This window comes from Ictalurus punctatus, chromosome 2 (assembly GCF_001660625.3).
Source record: "Ictalurus punctatus breed USDA103 chromosome 2, Coco_2.0, whole genome shotgun sequence".
NCBI classification, from domain to species: Eukaryota; Metazoa; Chordata; class Actinopteri; order Siluriformes; family Ictaluridae; genus Ictalurus; species Ictalurus punctatus.
In genome coordinates this window covers 32,150,494-32,173,977 of record NC_030417.2, presented here as the reverse complement: position 1 = coordinate 32,173,977, position 23,484 = coordinate 32,150,494, and the positions used below count along the sequence as shown (strand labels likewise).

The 23,484-nt window shown below is 38.1% G+C and overlaps 1 protein-coding gene across 1 annotated transcript in view; it reads right to left on the bottom strand.

The window, feature by feature from the left end:
• crhr1 (corticotropin releasing hormone receptor 1) overlaps positions 1-23,484 on the bottom strand; it is a 171,865-nt gene that overhangs the window by 127,533 nt on the left and 20,848 nt on the right. The gene's annotated exons all lie outside the window — the stretch shown is intronic.

Here is a 23,484-nt window from a genome sequence, read left to right as displayed (position 1 = left end):
ATTCCAAAATCTGTTGTTTGCAATGATAATTCTACATAAATCCATCAAACATTTAATCATTTGTTCTTGAGCTATCATACCAAAGAGAATTTCATGTAGTGTACATTGCAGTCTGTTTCAATATATCCAGTACATTCAGATGTGTGGAGTTCACAATCTTTTCCGAGCATGCTGAGGTATGTAATGCTGTGTTTATGTTAGCTGGAAAAGATGTGGTGGCAAGCCTAACATGCTTTTGGAAGAAGGTCAGTGTGGGTGCCTATGCTCAGTCATCCTCTTACCCTGATACTGCTGCCAAAATTATTAGTATTAGCAGGAACAGGTTATTTACAGCAAGGCTCTCTTTTTTAAAAGGAGGAATAGAAAAGACATGAAAGATGAAAGTATCTATTAGTAAAGGCTGGAGCTTGTGGTTTTTGCGCAAACTTTCCAGATTAATTTATTTTAGTCTCCATCTGAACGAACAGAGTGTATGTTCGGCAAGCACTTTGTGATTTGGGACATGTCCCTGGGATGTCACCATCTTAATAAAGTGAAGGACACTTTTATGGGTGTCTGATGGTGACCCAGCATGGTGCTCTTAATGTAATAAAACATCCAGTAGTCCTGAGTCCTATAATTTGTTTTACAAGGGCGAACCTAGTGTGATGAATTGACCTATCAGTGCTCTCAGGGATTCCGATCAAAGAAACACCACTGTTGAGCTTTGCGCTGCTGTCCTGCACTCCTGAGAACAGAGCTCGATCAACACGTCCAAGTTCCAGGGCATTACCAGAATACACAATCAGCAATGATTTTACTAACAGGGAACAGATCAATTGCTGATAAATTTCTCCCAGTTTGTGACCTCTCGAAAGCTACATGCTGAGAGCTAATCCAGACCCCGATTCTATAGTACCAGGCCTCATGATGGATGGAGAAGTAGGATGGAGTTCCCCCTGCATACAGTGCATCCGGAAAGTATTCACAGCGCTTCACTTTTTCCACATTTTGTTCTGTTACAGCCTTATACCAAACTGGATTAAATTCATTATTTTCCTCAAAATTCTACAAACAATACCCCATAATGACAACATGAAAGAAGTTTGTTTGAAATATTGGCAAATTTATTAAAATATAAAACAAAAATGCACATGTACATAAGTATTTACAGCCTTTGCTCAATACTTTGTTGAAGCACCTGTGGCACCAATTACAGCCTCAAGTCTTTTTGAGTATGATGCTACAAGCTTGGCACACCTATTTTTGGGCAGTTTCTCCCATTCTTCTTTGCAGAACCTCTCAAGCTCCATCAAGTTGGATCGGGAGCGTCGGTGCACAGCCATTTTCAGATCTCTCCAGAGATGTTCAATCGGGTTCAAGTCTGGGCTCTGGCTGGGCCACTGAAGGACATTCAGAGTTGTCCTGTAGCCACTCCTTCGTTATCTTGGCTGTGTGCTTAGAGTCGTTGCCCTGTTGGAAGATGAACCTTTGCCCCAGTCTGAGGTCCAGAGTGCTCTGAAACACGTTTTCATCAAGGATGTCTCTGTGCATTGCTGAATTCATATTTCCCTTGATCCTGACTAGTCTCCCAGTTCCTGGCACTGAAAAACATCCCCACAGCATGATGCTGCCACCACCATGCTTCACTGTAGGGATGGTATTGGCCAGGTGATGACTGGTGCCTGGTTTCCTCCAGACATGATGCTTGCCTTTCAGGCCAAAGAGTTCAATCTTTGTCTTGGTCTTGGTCTGAGAGTCTTTCAGATGCCTTTTGGCAAACTCCAGGCGGGCTGTCATGTGCCTTTTACTGAGGAGTGGCTTCCATTTGGCCACTCTACCATATAGGCCTGATTTATCGAGTGCTGCAGACATGGTTGTTCTTCTGGAAGGTTCACCTCTCTCCACAGAGACACTTTGGAGCTCTGTCAGAGTGACCATAGGGTTTTTGGTCACCTCCCTGACTAAGGCCCTTCTCCCCCGATCGCTCAGTTTGGCCGGGCGGCCAGCTCTAGGAAGAGTCCTGCTGGTTCCATACTTCTTCCCTTTATGGATGATGGAGGCCACTGTGCTCACTGGGACCTTCAATGCTGCAGAAATGTTTCTGTACCCTTCCCCAGATCTGTGCCTCAATACAATCCTGTCTCGGAGGTCTCCAGACAATTCCTTGGACTTCATGGCTTGGTTTGTGCTCTGACATGCATTGTTAACTGTGGGACCTTATATAGACAGGTGTGTGCCTTTTCAAATCATGTCCAATCAACTGAATTTACCAAGTTGTAGAAACATCTCAAGGATGATCAGTGGATCATCTTGTCATGGCAAAGGCTGTGAATACTTATGTACATGTGCTTTTTTTGTTTTTTATTTTCAATAAATTTGCAAAGATTTCAAACAAACTTCTTTCATGTTGTCATTATGGGGTATTGTTTGTAGAATTTTGAGGAAAATAATGAATTTAATCCATTTTGGAATAAGGCTGTAACATAACAAAATGTGGAAAAAGTGAAGCGCTGTGAATACTTTCCGGATGCACTGTACACACCCCTGCAGTTACCCCTGCATACAGCCACCCAAATATGTTGTTTACAAGATCGCAATGTCAAAACTCAGCTTGTTAGTTTCGGTGGTTTGAAACATATCTGCCTGAAATGTCTGAAATGAGAAAATCTCTTGAGTTGAACTGCACTAGAGTTCACTTGGAACTGGATAAATAACACCAGTGGTTTTTGTGTGAGTGTGTGATTGCTCAAACATGATAAATACACCAGAGTAAAATTTAATTAGACTAAACACGGCATATGCAAAATAATCTTAACCCTATTTAAGTCCACTTATCTGAAGAGCTTCATCTGATGTACTGAGTGGCAAAATGTATTCAAGTCCATTAATCTCGACTTACCACTGGATTTACCTAGATGATGGAAAAACTGTCTCTTTCCCCTATATTCTGACTCTTATGTCAAGTTTCCTGTGAGGAGATACAGGACCAGAAGAGGGAACTGAGCTGTAAGGTGATGGACCATAATGCAGTTGCTACATCCTCACTATGACACACCACAGGAAATGTTTACCCACAGAGTGCTGGTAAATAATTTAATCTTTGTCACCCAAGCTGATGGGATACTCTTGTAATCCCTCAGTCAACCAGAGACATGATGTTTTCATCACATTTTCTGTGAGCTTGTGCCGTTGGAGTTATGATTCCATGCCACTTCCGTCTTAGATGTATCGCTCCTTCTTTCCCATGACCAAATCACCACCAACCCCCAAAACTCCTGGTTCAAATGGAAATGCTCTCAGAGGTTCATGCATGGGAGAGGTGGGAATTGCCAAACTAAGCATGCTGAAGCACACAATAAATGTGTGAATGATAATTCCCTGCCCACATTAACAAGCACAAACTTGTGACTGTGTGATGTGAAAATTGTCTCTTTCTGACAGACATTTGTTTACAAGTGTCCCTAAACACTAAAGTATATTGGAACAGCTGAAAAGTGTTAAATTGGATTAACTTCTTTAACTGGTCGGAATAATCTAGCAAGTCAGAGCTTTATAGTCAAGTACAACCTCAACACAAAATGAAGAAGGCATTATAAAAGAAATTCAATTTACAGCAATAAAAAATATAGGCTGTGATTGACTAAACACACACACAAGCCTGAAAACACCTGCAAAAATTGTTTACTAACAAGGTCTTAGGTTAGTCTGTCCCATTTACCGTCATAGTAGCTTCGTCCAATTGGCATGGTTGCCTTAATGAATATGCAATTTTGCGGTTACCACAAGGTGCAAAATACAGGGCAGCATTTATGAACAGGAATGAATGCTGATCCTTTCTGCTCTCCGGACCTGCCTGATCCGTTTCGGATGTCCTACCTCTGGATTGAGCTCTCATCTACTCCAATTCCAGATTGCTGGGACTACGGTTGCTTCTAAGGCCAAACAGACTTCATATGAAACCATAATTAACTTTTTTACACTGTTACCCAGATGAGGATGGGGTCCCTTCTGAGTCTGGTTCCTCTCGGGGTTTCTTCCTCTTAACATCTTAGGGAGTTTTTCCTTGCCACCGTCGCCACCAGCTTGCTCACTTGGGATAAATTTGCACATTTAAAATCTGTATCCCATGTTTATATGTTTCTGTAAAGCTGCTTTGAGACAATGTCGATTGTAAAAAGTGCTATACAGATAAAATTGAATTGAATTGAATTTTGCACTTGCAGTGCCATGTACTTAACCTGAAATTCACTTGACACATGCTGATTACATTCATAAATGAATACAACCGAAAGGCATGTACTGTATTGAATTCATGGAAGACTGTATTTCTCAGCTCAAGGCAAATATATATAATTTATCAAGTCTTAATAAAAGTTTATCAAAACTAGGTTTTAATATGTCAAAACAATCAGAATGCTTCTCTAAATTACTGGAATTTTTTTTTCATTTTGGATATTCACCACATAATGCACACTCATGTCTCCACACTTTGTTTTATGTTAATATAGTCCATGTGCCTCACCAGCGTTATATTCAAGTTTCATTAGGTTTTTTTTGCTTATAATATAGTCCATGTGCCTCACCAGCGTTATATTCAAGTTTCATTAGGTTTTTTTTGCTTTTCCAGAAGAAATGTCTTTGAGATCAGAGCTTGCCGTAGCTTTTTAGAACAATTATCACATGCAAAAGCATATGCATGTTGGTTTCTTTGCCTACATGTTAGCCAGTTTTGCATCATTTACACAATTATTTTTTGGAATACCTGAAGCATGTTTCACTTGAAGCACATTCAGCAACTGTGTGCAATTGGATCAATCGTGCATGCAAATTATTACTAATAACTTGGCATTGTATTACATCAGGGCTTGTACAGATGTTTCTGCATTATCAGAGGAATAAAAATAGTCAAATTGTGTATGATAAGATATTAGTAGCATAAAAACAAAACATCAGTTTGAACATTTGCATGATATTCATAGTGTAAAAACAAATGTTTGCATCTGTGATGTAAATCAGAATGTGATAACGCAGTTGAATATTCGTCTCCCACCACAGCCTAACATTCCACCTGATATCTCAGTCATAATTCAGATTGCCTGGCTAATCTTTGCCAAATCTTCTTGCACACATTTCATTTTTTATCATTTTGGATAAATATCATTTGATAGATTCATTGTAAATGGAAGTACTCTTATTTTTCCATTCATCTTTCCATTTAACTGTATTTCGTTATAAGTCTAATATACATACATTTTTTCATACTCTGCATTTTCAGGATAATATTGTTCCACAATACACAAAGAGGTGTAAGTGTATTCCTGTCAAATATTTGAATCTAATTTAACAGTTGGCCAAACAAGTAGTTAATTAAATCCTTTACAAGATGTATTCATGATGCATTATATATGACAAGCAAAACGATTATGAAACAATTATGCAATTTTTAACAATGAATAAAACATTTGCCAACCATTAATAACTTACCACAACCCTGCTGAAAATCTATAATCACCATAATTGAAGACAGTCATGGAAAATGTGTTCATGAGCATGTTGTGAATCGATTATGACCATTTTTCCTTGTGTTACTTTGAAATAAAAATTACCTATTCTTTCATTCAGATACTAACTTGATCACTGAGTAGGGGACTTGATATTATTTTGACCCCACTGATCTAATATATGGTATGTTACACGCATGAGATCCCTTGTATTATTTTACGGTAATATGAGGAACGCAATGCCAGAACCTTGTATCTGCAAGTAGTAATTTTAAAGTAGGTGACAAGGTAATGAAATGGGCATAACCCCATTTTTAACCCAGCCAATAGGTGTCAAGTATAATATGTTAGAATAATAATATCCTACTATTATGTTACCTGACAATCAATGTATTCCCTATAATTAAAAATAATAATAAAGTGAAACCTTGTGCTACTTTACCGTATATAATTCATATTCTACAAACAAAAAAAACTTCTACTGAGGATAAGCCACTTCACTATATGCACCTTTCCACCGCTACAAAATTATCCTGATGGTTTAAACCAAACTACCTGTCACCGAAAATAGAAATGAAAACATCCTACACTAAAAACTATCTAATCATTGAATTATGAGTGCATTATAAAATGTGGTTTAAGCTTTACACTGCAAAAAAATGGTGTCTAATAATATCAAGTGAAAATAACTTAAGATTAAGTAAGATAAGATTCTGAGATGCAAGCTGCAAGGTTGTTGTTGAGCTTCACAAAATGGGAAGTGGCTATAAGAAAATAGCACAACCATTGGAAATGCCTATTTCCACCATCAGGGCAATAATTAAGAAGTTCCAGTCAACTGGAAATGTTATGAATCAACCTGGAATTGGACGTGCGTCTATATTGTCTCAACGCACTGTGAAGAGGATGGTTCGAAAAAATCTCCAAGGATCACAGCTGGAGAACTGCAGATGTTAGTTGCGTCTTGGGGTCAGAAAGTCTCCAAAACTACAGTTCGAAGTTACCTACATCACCACAAGTTGTTTGGAAGGGTTTCAAGAAAAAAGCCTCTACTGTCATCCAAAAACAAACTTGAGTGTCTTCAGTTTGCCAGACACTACTGGAACTCCAAATGGGATTGGGTTCTATCATCAGATGAAACCAAAATAGAGCTTTTTAGGCAATAAACACCAGAGCTGGTTTTGGCGCACACAGAGAGGTAGCCATATGGACAAGTACCTCATGTCCACGGTTAAATATGGTGGTGGCTCCTTAATGTTTTGGGGCTGTTTTTCTGCCAGAGGGCCTGGACATTTTGTTAGGATACATGGCATCATGGACTCTATCAAATATCAACAGACATTAGATGAAAACGTGACTGTCTCTGCCAGAAAACATAAAATGAGTACTGGTTGGATCTTTCAGCAGGACAACGATCCAAAACATACATCAAAACCAACACAAAAATGGTTTACTGACCACAGAATCAAGGTCCTGCCATGGCCATCTGAGTCCCCTGACCTGAAACCCATAGAAAACCTGTGGGGTGAACTGAACCAGCATGGACCTCGAAATTTGAAGGATCTGGAGAGATTCTGCATGGAGGAACGGTCTCAGATCCCTTGGCATGTATTCTCCAACCTCATCAGGCATTATGGGAGAAGACTCAGAGCTGTTATCTTGGCAATGGGAGGTAGCACAAAGTAGTGACTAAAAAGGGTGCCAATAATTGTTGCACACCTATATTTAACAATTTTTTTTTATAAACCTGTGTTGTGTTTGCAATTGTTTGATATCCATGAGAGCAGATTATTTTTGTGAATTTCTTTAACAAATGATCAAAAGGTTAAACAATAAAGACAATTTTTCACAGCCTTCTGTGGAGGGCACTGTATTTTCACTAGCGTCCCATTTAGTGAGTAATCCTATCTTGTGCTCAGTGTTCCTGGGATAGACTCCAGATTCACAACCCTGACCAGGATAAAGTGCATACTAAAGATGAATGAATAAATGAATGAATGAATGAATGATTATTTACTTCAGTGTCATCGGGGCAGATTTAGTGATTTGTGTGTGTGTGTGTATGCGGATGTGAAAATGAATATTTGAAAGAGCATGTCTATGTCCATGTCCATTGTTAAAAGCACTATACAAATAAAATTGAACTGAATATGTGTATAAGAGAGAGAGAGAGTGAGAGAGAGAGAGAAAGAAAAAACCTTGCTGCCTGTCCCAGCCTGGCTGTTCTTTGGCTTTAATGCTAGAGCTGCCAGCGCCTGCAGAACTGCAACTTGCCTCCATGCCAAAGGCAAAATCCGTTAATTTAAAACACTTTGCTTTGGTAAAAACTTTTTGCTTTCCTCCCGCTTTCTCCTTTTTTCAACACCGCTGAGGTAGCTTCGCTTCATTTTTGCTCTGTCTATACACTGCATGTGACATAGCCGACGTTTGCACGAGTTGGCTACTTTCTTCCTGAATCATTTCCGCAGATGTGCAGTAAAATTGTGGAATAGTCCACTGTAGTGGGTACTGAGGGGAAACACTCATGAAGCATTGTGATGCCATTTTACTGTGTGGATTTTTAGAAAAAACATAATTAATTAACAGAAACTATAAATAAAACTTTCTTAAGTTATAGTTTCTTATATTTCTATAACCACAAGCATTTGGGGGCCCTTGGTAGCTCGGGACCCAAGGCAATTGCTGACCTTTGCCTAATGGTTATGTCCGGCCCTGAGTGTCATTAGTAAATGGTAAATGGCACTTATATAGCGCTTTTATCCAAAGCACTTTACACTGTGTCTCATTCACCCATTCACACACACTCACACACCAATGCCATGCAAGGCGCTAACTTGCCATCGGGGGCTACTTGGGGTTGTGTCTTGCCCAAGGACACTTCGGCATGTGGAGTCACGCGTGCTGGGAACCGAACCACCAACCCTACGATTAGTGGATTAATGGACAACCCGCGCAACCACATTATCCAACTTCCTATTTGAAATGAGTAAAGATATCAGTTATAAGATTAATTATGTTATTTCTAGTAATCCCCTCTCCAAATTATAAATATTATTTCAGTTTGCCTAAATGGCTATTTTTTGTTATTTTCGTTTAGTGTGATTCCACTCCTCCGCTGCTTTCTCCAGCAGGTTTGTTCTGAGTATAAAGAGCTAATCTTTCTTAGGCACCACTCAGACAGAGAAATAAAAAGTGTTGACAGTCTGATCCCACTTAGTGGTTTTCTATTACTCCCTTTCCACTTTTCTACCCCTTTTCCTGTTCTAACCCTCAAACTTTTCTGCTTCAGGAAGGTCCAAAAGACAATAGGTCAGTGTGGTGAGATTCGATTAAGATGCAAAGTTTTGTAGGTTTTTGGTTAAAAACAAATAAACAAACAAACAAACAAATAAAAAAAAAAACATCACAAGGCTTAGAGTCATGAGAAAAGCCTCACTATGACCTTTAACTATTTGCAGCTCTGGTATGAGTTCATCATAGCTTATTTTGGCTTCTTTATTTTTGTTAAGGACTGCTTATTCAAATATTTGGGCTTCACATAAATTTTCAGAGATGGCAGAACATGAAGTCATGATGTTAAAATTGGCCAACACATACAGTAACAGTGTTTAGTTGTCAGCATCTTCTAACACTATGTCGTGTTAGAAGAATGTATTCCCCATGATAGTTACACCCAGTAGACTGTACAATAATTTAAAAAAAAAACCATCCATTTCATCAAACACTATAAAGGGTTCTCATTTTGTCCTCCTGGATGTAGTCTTAAGGTGTCTATGTAAACAACTATTTTTTTTTGTTCTAGAAAGCTAGAACTGTTAAGTACCCACAAATATCATGGAAGACATTTCATCAAAGGAGCTTCATTAGTTCAAAAAAGTGGAGTAACATCTAAATTTAATACTATTAGACATTTCAGAATGACTTTTAATGAAAAGGCATATTAATTATAATCAATTTGTGATCTTTTTAACAAAATGCAGAGTTTAATTCAATCAATCTTTTGGTTAACAGTTTCCTGCATTACCCACAATGCCAATCGTTTACCTGATAGTGGTACCAGTGGGATTTAGCCTTCACTTCATGTAAATGGAAACAGAACAATCCAGGGGCACTATTGGTCATTTAGTATGTCCAGGTTTCTCACCTCATCTGTACACTCTGCTCAAACTGATCAGCCTCCAAAGCTTCAACTTTCATGCTAATACTTTGACGCTGCCATAGTGTTTGTCATCTTGTAGATCGCTAACTATCCGAGTCATTTCTGTGTTGTATTCTGAAATTTTGACTATAATATTTGTGGTCTCCACTTCTTCTATGCTAGATTTCTCATTAATATGACGTTAAATGTCACTGAAAAAATGGTGAGTAAGTAAATAAGCTCTTGCTCTTTTGTTTTAAGTGGGTAATTAGCAAAACCTGACTGTTATCTTGAGATCATTAAAATTCATCTCCATTGTAAATGCACTAGCAATGTCCCTCTGTGATATCAATGCAACAGACAACTGCAAACTTTTTAAGGCATAACAAAAATACAGCCATAATCAAACAAATTAGCAACAGTATTGCAAAGTATATCACTAATATTTCATTTCATATTTAAAGGGTTTCAGGATGGACTTAAAACCTTCACATGTACCTTTAAACAAACGCCTTTCTGGTATCTCAGGACCTTGAGCATTTATTCCAGAGGTCAATGCAGATGCTTGTGCTTAGAGTCTGAAACAGCAAGCATCTATGCATGCTATGAAATGGCTAATCCTGGCCTAACAATAGGCCCTAACATGCAAGAATACTACAAACATGTCACAGCCTCTTCTATTGCCACTGGCCCAGCCTGCTCCTGGAAAAAACTATGAGACAAAAAAAGCTTGATTGGCAGGAGCCAGAGGCTCTTGGTTCTAACGCAACAGCATGTGAGATTCTGGCGTACTGGGCCATGCCAACACAAAGCCTTCCAGGAAAACGCCTGGCATGTAGGAGGCAAAAATCCTGGGGACTGATTCCCTCTTGCTGCTCTGAGCCCTTGACAAGAGAAGGGCTAAAGTTGTCCTGATCTCTTAGGGTCATCTGACAAATCACGTTAGACAATGTTGGTCAGAGGCTCTATCGGAGGTAAGAGAGAAGCACGTATGATTAGCAGCTGCTTCCGCAGGCTATCCCCGAGACATCAGCATCCTTTTATTATGGTCTGGAAAAGACTTTGCATCAGACAGTAGGCATTTGAGGTTGTAAATTACATCCACCTCATTCCAGTATCGAGGCCAATTCTTCTCTTATTTAGCGAATTTGTGTGCCAAATTACATTCAGGATGCCGGATTCAGCTTATTATACATCTGGAACTCGATCTAACTCTGTTTTGTAGAACACAATAAGGTTTGAAAGTCCATTGATGCAGTATGGCATGTTAACAGAACAACTACATGCCAGTAGAAACACTATTAGCTCTGAGAATATTGCCTGTATAAACTACTGTAGAAACAGTACCTGATTTTCAAACGTGCCTTGTTTGAATATTTTGTGAGTTTTGTGGCTGCAAGAGATCTTTTCAGCACACATAATGTGCATGCATCCTAGACAACTGGCTTAGTATATCCTAGTTATTTTGTTGTACTGATACAATATTATTTGATTCATCGTTTAAGCTAGTATAAAGGTTTCTTTGCTTTCTTAAGCAATTTTACCCCACTATGACTTGGAAAAGGTTTACATAGAACCCTGGTCCTGGACAATCTGCAAATTTGAGCATTTTCCTTGTATTTTCCTCTAAAACATACTGATAATTAACTGATTAGTTGAGTCAGCAGATCTGGGGGTGCTCCAGGCCCAGGGTTGGGAACCTGTGCTCCAGAGGGACAAACCAAACAACTGTTAAAAGGTTCTAGATTTAACCAAGTTCTCAGTGTGTATGAGTACTGTATATGAGGAATTTTCTATTATCTAAGTCAATTACAAATGCCTAGTGGTATACTCTTTCAGATGAAAAAGTTCTTCAAGTATTGCTTGTGTAAGGATTTCTTTTGTAATTATCCAGATCAATTTTAACCCTTTCATGCATGAATTATGAAATCCTGATCAACGATTCTTTTCTCTGTGTGTTTTTACTCTTCTTTAGGTCTAAAAAAAATTATTCTACCTTCATTTTACTTTAACATACATTTTTCAAAAAGTTATTGAAGTGTCCACTCCAGTGGACTGCATGCGTTCAAGCGAAGAATTAGTGTCCACTCTAGTGGCTGTTATGCAGTTATTCTATTGAAATTCTTGCAATAGCCAGAAAATGGCTTTTGAATAACTGCCCACTGTAGTGACCACTATGTCTGAAAGGGTTAAATGTCAAGTGGTACAAGTATTACTGGCCCTAGGACCTTTAAATTTCTCCACAAGAACTCATAAGGTAAATGGTAAATGGCGCACTTATATAGCGCTTTACACTGGTTCTCATTCATCCATACACACATACACTCACACACCAATGGTAGCAGAGCTGCAATGCAAGGCACTAACTTGCCATCGAGAGCAACTTGGGGTTCGGTGTCTTGCCCAAGGACACTTCGGCATGTAGAGTCATGTGGGTCGGGAACAGAACCGCCAACCCTACGATTAGTGGACAACCCGCTCGACCACCTGAGACACAGCCGCCCCATAAGGGTTGAATATTCTACCTTTTTCGATTTGAAATGACTGGCAGTACACGTTACAAAAATGAGTTCCACAGATATTCCTATTTCTTCAAAGGTGGTTAGAAGAAATTGTTAAAGGTTCTCTAGACAACCCAACAAACCCTTTTAGAGACTATAGATACTGTACACTGTAGGTTAGATAAGTGTTGATAAGTGTTTGGCAACACAAACCAACTGGTCCTGCAGTACACTCTAGACATGTCCCTACCTATCCATGGACCATCCACGGTTTTTCATGAAACTTTCAAGATTATCATTGCCTTGACTTACTACCACTAGATATTTTCAGCTCTGTAAACTGCCAGTTGCAAATGTTCAAACTAATACAGGCTCAGCACAGCCCACATGTTCTTTCCCTCTTAGCCCAACATCCACACTGCAGTCAATGCCATGATGCACCTGCTGCTGTATGTCTGACAGAAATGACTGAGAGCGACATTAAACTAGTCCTGCAACATATCCCACGCATCCTCACCCCATCCTAATGACTCTGTCAAAACGAGGGGATGGGAAACAACGACAGGCCTGGCAACCCCCGTGGAGGAATAATAGTCCTGCTGAAGGGGAAAGGGTGGTTGGGGGTGGCTGGGTCACAGTTGTAGGGAACAAAAAACAACAACAACAACATAAGAAAACAGGAAATGGTTCGACACAGTACACGATTGTACTGCTCATCTGCTGCTGCTGACTGGTTCACAAAGAAACAAACAGATTTCTAACTATTATTGTCATTATCATGATTTGTAATGAGGATCCCGAGTTGTGCAACAAACAAAGTGTCTGCTTTATCATCGGGAGATTGCGAGTTCAAATCCAAATGATATCACAGTTATCCATGGCCAAGGAAAGCCAAGGGAGCAAAACTTGGCAGTGCCCTCTGTGTGGGATGGACGTTATACTCCCTCTACCCTGTCAATCACAAAGATACTAGCCAATTGTGGGCATCTATGAGCTCATGTACGTAGAAAAGGGCAGATAGCACATGAGCAGCAGTTCAAAAAGATGCTGTTGGCTGGCTTATGTCGCATTCAAGATGATGCAATTCCCTGCCTACAACTGGTAGGCAGGGAATTGAAAATGTCCCCTCAACTTGAAATTTCAAATAATCAACTTGGGGCTGCTACCAGCTACCAGTGAAGTGCCTCTTTTCCACTTTTAACTGTATTTCAAGCAGTTTATATACAGACACGATACCTTGGTTAAATCCATAACATTGACCAAACTAATCACTGTTTTGAGAAGGTAATCATCAACATTAGTAATCACTAATGTTATCTTGTTGCTAAACTACTCCAATTGTCTGCTGGCTAGCCTGTTGCTAAGCTACTTGCTACTGTCCGCTGTTGTTGCTGTAGGCTGCATGAATGTTTGAAGTTCACTATAGTAGAACAGTACCAATAGCCACTCAAGCCTATAACCCCCCCCCCCCCCCCCCCCCCCCCCGACTTCATACGTTGAACTGTGGAAGTATTTTGCGGGCAACTTTCAAAAGCAATTGTAAACTCTATTGGTAATTACGTTTCCTAAGTGAGGATGCATAAATTGTGATATAATGCAAATGAAAATTCTAATTATACATTACCGTTTGCATTTTTGTTTATACGCAGTGTCGCTCAGAAATCTCTGGTATTATGGCGACAGATTTATCCTTCATTATCTTTAAATAAAGCATTGGCACAATCACCTGTAAAGCACATTTTCCTTCTTGGCCGTCGACTGTGACAGACGTCACTTCCAAATACAAACACGCCCCATAGAATACTTCCACCCCCAACACTGATTGGCAGGTTTCTGTGCAAGTTATGGTAAATGCAAATGTACAGGGATAAGATATTCTGTTTGAATTTTGGCAGGCTCCATATGCGACCCAAAGGAAGTTAAATAGCAAACGGGGTAATTACTATTGGTATGTTGATACGACAGGATCATAACTCGTAAGAAATGTGAAATGCAATTGCAAATGGACTTTGCGTTTCCATTTGAAATTTGGCAGACACTACGTTTGTGTAAACAAAAATGCAATTAGTTGTAGAGTATGACGGGAGAGAGCTGGCTAGTGGGTGGGAATTGGGAAGATGAATGAGGGAAAAGTATCACTTTTGAGTCTACTTAAAGAGCATTTTTTTTGCCCTGAAAAATACAGTTTTTGACCATTTTGGCAGAATATTTGGTGTGTCCCTAATCAACATAGTTAACTAATGTTAACTATATATTTGTGTAATGGCAGCTAGACTTTATTTCACATTAATGAACATAAAACGTTGTCAGTTTATCTTGAAAGCAAGGATGTCACATGTTTCAAGCAGGAAATTCAAGTTGAGATCAGAGCACTCAACTTGAGACGTGATTATCCAAGTCAGATATTGAAAGAGAGCGGGCTTCCTTAGGTGAAATTTCATATCGAGGAATTCACTACACCTATAATTGTGATTTATTCCACATTAATATGTTGATTAGATCAGTAGTTTTATTTAGGAAAAAAGAAATCTGCTCTTTTGTTGTATTTGTGAGTGATAACTTCTACTGGCATATGCCGTTGTAAAAAAAGGTCCTTCACAAAATGTGCGAAGAAATTTTTTAATGCATCCTTAAGGTTTTAGGAACTTATACTTCCTCTCTAAACCAGTGGCACTTCGACTTCAGCTGAATAAACCTGTCATGGCTGTGAGATAACTTGTCATGGTTTGGGATGTTTAATAAATATGTTACCAGATGTGTTTTGTAGTGAGTGACAAGATCACAAGATCACTGTTTTTCTATACAATCCTCGGTCCCATTCGTCAAAGCAAAAGCAGTGGTCTAGAGAGACTAGGACATTAAAATGAGTGCAGAGGAATCTTGCACTAATGTAAGAAACGCTAGTCGTGTGGTTAAGACGTGTCTTTTTTCTTTGATAAATGTGATGCCGCCTACAAGCAGCAGAATCCTGATCGTATAACTGCTGCAATAATGAGTGGCCTTTGCACCTCTCCAGAGCTTTGATGGTGGAGGTGGTGACTCAGTAGACTGTGTGAGTCTGAATATATGCAGTATGGGTGAATGCTATTTTATTTCAGGAGATATGAATTTCACATGGGTACCACAACCTATGCACAAGTATGCAAAGAACTATCATATTATCTCCCCTTCTCTCTCTCTCTCTCTCTCTCTCTCTCTCTCTCTCTCTCTCTTTATATATATATATATATATATATATATATATATATATATATATATATATATATATATATATATATATATAGTGTCTTTCTTTGATATTTTCATTGTGCCTTAAATAATTACCTGTCATCAATTACATGAATTTACACTTTTTTGTATTTTCCCCATTTTTTATTTGTAGGCACTGCTCTTGGTCTGCCTTCTGTTACAAAAATATATAATCTATAACTATCATCTAGCTCATCATTTTGTTAATTTTTTTAGAACTCAAACAACTGAGCATTCAAACACCTGATTTGCCATATGTCATGTTCCAGTAGTGCAGAATGAAGCCATTTGTGCTCTCGGCCACAGATGGCACACAGCACCCCTGAGACTGGAAAGTCACAGTATTTGCAGCAATGTTTGCTAACAATTTTTTTTTGTGTGTTAATCATGTGAGATAATGATTTATGATAGTGTTTCTGGTTGTTTTGCTTTTTGCAAATGTTTCACCAGTTTTGTCTTCTGAATTGTGAATCGAGAAAGAAACAATAAATAAATAAATACAAGAACAACAATAACATCAGCAATAATAATTGGATTATTATTATTATCATCCATCTATCCATTTTCTGTAGTGCTTATCCTACACAGGGTGGCGTGGAGCCTGGAGCTTATCTCAGGAAACTCAGGGCACAAGGTGGGGGACACCCTGGACGTGGTGTTAACCCATCACAGGGCACAATCACACACACAGACTACAGACAATTTGAAAATGCCAATCAGCCTACAGTGCAAGTGTTTGGACATGGGGAGGAAACTGGAGTACCTGAAGGAAACCCCCGAAGCACCGGGAGAACATGCAAACTCCACGCACAGAGCGCAAAGGGCGGGATTTGAACCCTCAACCCTGGAGGTACGAGGCAAACGTGCTAACCACTTAGCCAGCATGCCCCCATAATTATTATTATTATTATTATTATTATTATTATTATTATTATTATTATTATTATTATTATTATTATTATTATTATTATTATTATCTTTGTGAGTGCTCACTCACTGATAGTGACAAGCATTGGCAGATTAATTCCTCTCCAATAATCTATAATATTGCATGACAAACAAGATGAAATAACGAATGTCATCTATTAGAATTTTCATATCATAAATAGATTTTCTGAATCAGTAATTTAGTTTAGCTAATTATTATTATAATTAGAACTGATAGCAATTATTTTCAACACAGTAATTAGGAAAGAATTAAATACTCAATTCAACAGCTAGTTCATGTATTTCTAAATGTCACAGCCAGGACACCGCTAATCTAAAATATCAAGTAGATAATTTAAGTTAATTTGAGTTATTAAACTTTTACTAAAGCATTTAATGTTGTAATGTTGGACTAGCACATAAAATGATGCAGTTCATTATGTCTAACTTTCATGTTGGAGCCTCTGCACTGATTGTATGACAGAAACAATTTCCTTAGACATTATACATGTCAGCTTTGATTAGACAATCTGCCAGACTAAGTGTATGAAATGGGGTGTGTGTGTATCATGTTTTGCTCTTTACTTGATGTGGGCTGAATTTCAGAAAGTTCCCAGTGAAGTACAGTTTGGGAGGCTTTTACTTCAATACATTTTAATGCATAATATCTTTCTTCAGTTCAGAAAAGCATGCCGTTCCTTGTTATTTTGAAGTGAATACATAAACTGCGTTAAACGATGACCTGTTGTGAGACCAAAACAGTAAACACACGGTTCCTGCGAGAGTTTCCATGGTGTATAGATATCTCTGCTGTAGTGCATTTGAGCACCAAACATGGCAAGAGTCTTCCCCTGTTACAAGGTGCTTAGTAGTTAAAGCACACGCACATTTATTGATATTGTGTATGGTAGTTTTTCTTAATAAAAAAGAACATTTACATAATGTCTGCATTTAACTCCCTAGCTTCCTTTAGCCTTTGCTGTGTGCCTGTAATGTTAGAAAACTCTCTCCTTATAAAAAGTATGATGCACGGGAGAATGTAAAAGTGAATTGCATAAATTATTCATATATACAGTGCATCCGGAAAGTATTCACAGCGCTTCACTTTTCCCACATTTTATTATGTTACAGCCTTATTCCAAAATGGATTAAATTCATTATTTTCCTTAAAATTCTACAAACAATACCCTATAATGACAACGTGAAAGAAGTTTGTTTGAAATCTTTGCAAATTTATTAAAAATAAAAAAACAAAAAAAGCACATGTACGTAAGTATTCACATATTAGAACAAGGGCATTAATATAAACATGATGTATCTTGCAGCCACAACTACAATAAGAGCTGCGGTTGTAGAAATGGTATCAACACCTACTGACTAATCAGATTTGAGAATTCAGCAACACTGTGATATAAAAATCTGAATAAATGTTTGAAGCAAAAACAAGTGCAGATGCTCCCAGACAAGTGTAATGCATGACAAGCAGTTAACATCTTACAGTGTTCCATGGCTTGTATAAAAATGCTGAGCAGGCCCAGCTTGTTAGAGGAAAAGATCTAAGCAGCTTTGAAACATGGTTCATTATTTAGGGCACAGATGCAGGAGCTATAGTCACAAAGACGGCTTAACTGGCTGTGTTTCAAAAGAATCATCTACATCTAGACATTTAGATTTTTAATGTTATCATGTGAGCTGCCATTTTGATTTACAGGTACAAAATGCATCTGGAGTTTCTGAGTTACTAAGGTTAATGTTAGGGTTTGCTTTAGGTGAGGTGAAGGCATAAAGTATAAATTATAGATTATTTAGAGTACTATATCTAGGAGTATAGGGTTGTAATGTAATGCTAGTATTTCTATCTGCATCTGTTTATTTGTATTTGTATTGATTTGTATTTGTGTTTAGATTTAAATCTGAAGTGTTTTGTTTTTTTTTTTTTTTTAAACAGAGACCTGAAATAAAAATTTAATACCTGCCCGTGATATCTTCTAACAAATTTAGTTGGTTCTTCTTTGACAAAGTATGAAACAAACTAGAAGCTTGATTTAAACCACTATGACCCTAACCAGGCAGTTACTAGTGATGTATAAATGAGCACTGTAAATGCATCATTCACATTATTATGTAGTCTTTGTCGTTGTCCTGCAAGTTTTATATCTAACTTCATCGGCTACATGGAATTGAGGGAGAGTTAGGTAAAAAAAAAAAAATAAATAAATAAAAAATTTAAAAAGAGACTGTCCTTGTGACTAAATCTTTCTGAGTTATAGAAGTCACCAGAACACTTTCACCAGATTCATCATCCTACCTCAGCATTGTCATCCTTCTCAGCCATGATGAACAACCTCTCAGACTCCCAAAGCAGATTAAAAAAAATCAAAGATCTGGAAAACCAGCCTGAACAAGCTCATAGCATTGCGCTGATAAATTACACAGATGATAAGACAAAGCATATGGAGCATCAAACCATAGTTTGAAAGGGAAAACCATGGCAGTCCATGTAAATCTATCCAGGTCAAACTACCTTATGGGTAGCTGACTTTATAAAAGCCAAAAATAGATGAACTGTCTGAGGAAAGGTCTACTAGACCTTAATATTTAAAAAAAAACAACAAACAAACAAAAAAAAACAGTTCAGTCCAGACAGGTAGCGGTCCATGAAAAGGCCAATATAGGGATGGATACGCTGAGCAAAAAAATAAAAATAAATAAAAAATCACACAGAGAAGGTCTGTTCAACCAACATGGTTGAGATAGGTACCAACCCACACTTTCAGCCAATTTTGACAGCAACTTGGTGGAGAGATAATGTAGAAGGGAAACTTTTACCGGATGCATATTAATGCATAATATGGCCTGAAAAGGCAGAAAGATGATATGGTAAATGGCACACTTATATAGCACTTTTATCCAAAGTGCTTTACACTGTGTCTCATTCACCCATTCTCACACACCAAGTCATGCGGTAGCAGAGCTGCCATGCAAGGCACTAACTTGCCATCGGGAGCAACTTGGGGTTCAGTGTCTTGCCCAAGGACACTTCGACATGTGGAGTCACGCGGGCCGGGAATTGAACCACCAACCCTACGGTTAGTGGACAACCCACTCTACCAACTGAGCCACAGTCGCCCCATGATATCAAGACGGGACCAAAAAGTACCAAAAAGTCAGTGGTCCATTCTCTGCTGGACATTTCTCTTTAGCTTCTGTGAATGAAATCCTGTATATGGTGTTGATAGGCATGATATACAATTTTAAATGCACACCAACTGTATCCAAAAGCCATTTCACATCATGTAAGATCTTGTATAGATTTGGTGTTATAAATTAGCTTTCCATGGTCAATTTTCTCCTTATGTGTAGTTAGTGTTAATATGGGTTAAACTTTCCTTCCTGTTCTCATAAACATCTGTACAGCATTGCAGTACCTGTCATGCATGTTATAATCAACAACTTATGAGACAGTAAGTCTCTACCCATTAACTCTTATGTTCTATTCACTAGACTTTTAGAAAAAAAATTTCTTCGAGGCTTTTAAAAATTGAGTTCACTGTATAGTTGATGGTTGTTAGCTTCAAAAAAGGGCTCTAGTTTGAATCCTTTCTAATAGGGAAACACTCTGTTGTAGGGTTCTATAAAGAACAAGCAAGGGACAAATCAAGAACTGTTAAGGGTTATAGATGTTAATTATCAATGGTTGCCCCATTGTCCCATGACCTCTAGTCTGATTTAACAGCAATACAAATGTAGAATTCATCTATCCATCCATCCATCCATCCATCCATTTTCTGTACCGCTTATCCTACACAGGGTCGCAGGGAGCCTGGAGCCTATACAAAGGAACTCAGGGCATAAGTTGGGGGACTCAAAGGATTCAAACCTCCAACCTCAGAGATCCAAGCCAAAAGCTCTAATCACTTAGCCCTCTGTTCATGAAGCCTGAATGTTCTCCTTGTCTTTCTGGGGTTTCCTTCAGGTAATCCTGTTTTCTTCCCAATCCAAAAACATATGTTGTAGGCTGATTGGTGTTTTTAAATTGTATGTAGTGCGCGATTGTGCCCTGTGACAGGTTGGCACCTTGTCCAGGGTGTCCCCTGCCTCGTGCCCGTGTCTCCTGGGATAGGCTCCTTGACACCCTGTGCTGGATAAGCAGTACAGAAAATGGATGGATGGATCCTTACACAATTATACATATTATACTCAATACAAACAGCATTGAGGGAAACACATGTTTTGGGATCCTCCTCTGTGGCATCTTTTTTCTTCTAGTAGAAAAGTTGAAAAAGAAAAGTATAGTAAGAATTTAAAACAAGTTATTTTGACATGGATAGAACAAATGAATTCCAGCAGTTATGCAAAAGTAACAGAACAAATTCCCAAACAAGATTTACTCATGCTTCTGCTTTGTTATTTTGTACTGAAAGTGTCGGAACAATGCATTATACATAGAGAACATTTGCACTGCAAGTCTTATTGTGTAAGTCTATTTTTTTTTAGCAATATCTACTTTTCTATTCATATTTATCTTAGTAAGCGACCCATATCTGTCATTACTGTAATCAGATTTCTGTCCTGAACCATGAAAAACAGCCTTTCTTAAATGAATATAAGCACATTTTATGAAAAAAGGCAAGACAATCCATCACCGAACTAGATTTCATCATAAAGACTGCGTTAGCTACAGTATGCATAATACATATAAATGAGACTCACTCACTGATCAGTTTATTAGGAATGTCTGTATACTTGCTCATTCATGCAATTATCTAATCAGCTAATCATGTGGCAGCAGTGTTAGAGTACATAGAGTAATGTTCTAATGTTCATTCGAGTGGGTAGAATGTGATCTCAGTGACGTTGACTGTGCCATGGTTGTTGTTGCCAAACATCTTTGATTTACACACACAAATTTAGAGTTCACACAAAATGGTGCCAAAAACATTAGCAGTTCTGAGGATGGAAAAGCCTGGTTGATGAGAGAAGTTAAAGAAGCCCAGTCAGACTAGATTGAGCTGACAAAGAAAGCTATGGTAATTCAAATAACCACTCTTTACAACAATGGTGAGCAGAACAGCATCTCAGAACTCAGACTATCTTCCTGCAAAGATTGTGTTGTCGGGTTAACAAAAATGCATAAAGCTTTCCTGGATAAGTGTGATTATTTTCTCACCCAGTGAGTCAGGCTTTGATCAAGTTGTTGGATAGTTACATACCGTAGCAAAATAATTGATATAAGTCTAATTAATTCAGTTTGTAATCAGATACCAGTAATCAGAATGGAATCTTTGAATGCAATTTTCTCCCTTTTATGCCAAACTTTAAAATGCTATAACGACTTATACAAAAGAGAAAACATTTTATTTGCAGAAAACCTACAGTTTATAGAACTACATATATACACATACACACACACACACACACACACATATATATATATATATATATATATATATATATATATATATATATATATATATATATATATATATATATATATATATATATATATATATATATATATATATATATATATATATATAACTAATGTCATGGCTATATATAGTATAAAAACTATGATAAAATGCCACACATATTTGTGTATACTATATGTACTATATGACAAACATACTGCACATGTGCAAAGATCTTGGGTGCAAAGGTGACCTATATTTATATTTTTTAGTACAGGATGAATATCTTCTAGCATGTGTGAATGTGTTGTGGCATTTTAGACATCTGAAGTGTGAACACATGAATTGTCATCTGCCCATTTCAAGTATACTCGCATTGCTATGTATTCAATTTGCGATCAAATGTGAAGATTAGAAAATTGATTTTTGTCTTCACACAGCTTAAAAAAAATCGAATTTGTCACATTGATTGATAACTTTGAAATACAGGTTTGCATCCTGTTTGGTGATAAACTACTTCCCAGAGCCAGACACGTTCTCCTGCGTATGTTGTTCTTAATACTAACAATAAGAAGTAATAATGAGATTTAGTACTTTTTTTTTGGTTAATGCACCAACTTCTGACCTCTTCACGCCCACTTTAACAATCCAAATCAGGCAATGAAGCCCTCAAGGCAACAATGCTCTGAAGAACTACCCTGCATGCTCAATGGCTTGAAATGTCTTCCCAATCTGAGTTTTATGTTTAATCAGAGTATGACCTGTCAAGAGAATTAGAAGCTTAAAATAAAAGACACTCCATAAGTTCGAGACAAGATAATGCAGCCCCTGTGAGCAATGATTAATCCTGACTGTTCAGCCTCCAGGCTCTGTCAAGTGAGATTTGAGATGTTGTATATGTTGTGGCTTATTTTCTTCACAGCACAAGAGCCTTGCATTTCAGCACAGTGATGAATGGCATGCACATTTAGCATTTTTCAAGCTCGCAGGTGGCTCCTTGTGCAGACCGAGAGAGTAAGAATGGAAGGGCATGTTGCTTGTGAGGTTTAGTGAGCATGCTGGGAAACCATCTGGTGAATGTGAGCTCTGCTGCTGAGAGTAAACACTGTGTACTGTACACAAGGAACCAGCGCTTTCATATATGTAGGTCACCAGGTTCGCAATTCTGAAGCTGATCTGTGTGTAACAGACGAGCAAGTGAACTTGATCGTGGATTTTGAAATCTAAGCCCTGGTATTTTCATGTCATGCATGTCTTCGGTTTTAGTAAAGAGAAGTCCGCTACAGGATCAGTGTCAGATTCGAAGCGCTCTCATTACATAGCTCATTTAGATGCATCTCATCCATCAGCTCCTATCATCGTCCTCTGGGGACTCTGTAGCAATAGCATATGGAATTTTGGGGAAACTGAGCTGGTGAGGGTGGGTGGCATGGCATCAGAAAGTGCTTTGGCATGCTATAAAGCCTCATGTCCATCATTCAGGTAGTGGAAGATTAATGAGGGGCACTACTCTTTCTGCTTGTACTCCATTCTTCAGTCCATCTGCCTGCTTATTTCATAAATTAAACTACATTAAAAAAAAACACCCAAGCACCCTAAAGAGTTCTTTGGAGGAACCCTGAAGCATTCAATGTGGAACTCTTACAACAGATGTTTCTACACAGAAGATCCAACCCCTTTGGAAAGCTAGATTGAACCACTCAAAATACCTGGAAAATTTGCCCTTAGATTATGGTACATTTGGTAAAGTGTGAAAGCTGTTTTTGAGCCCATGA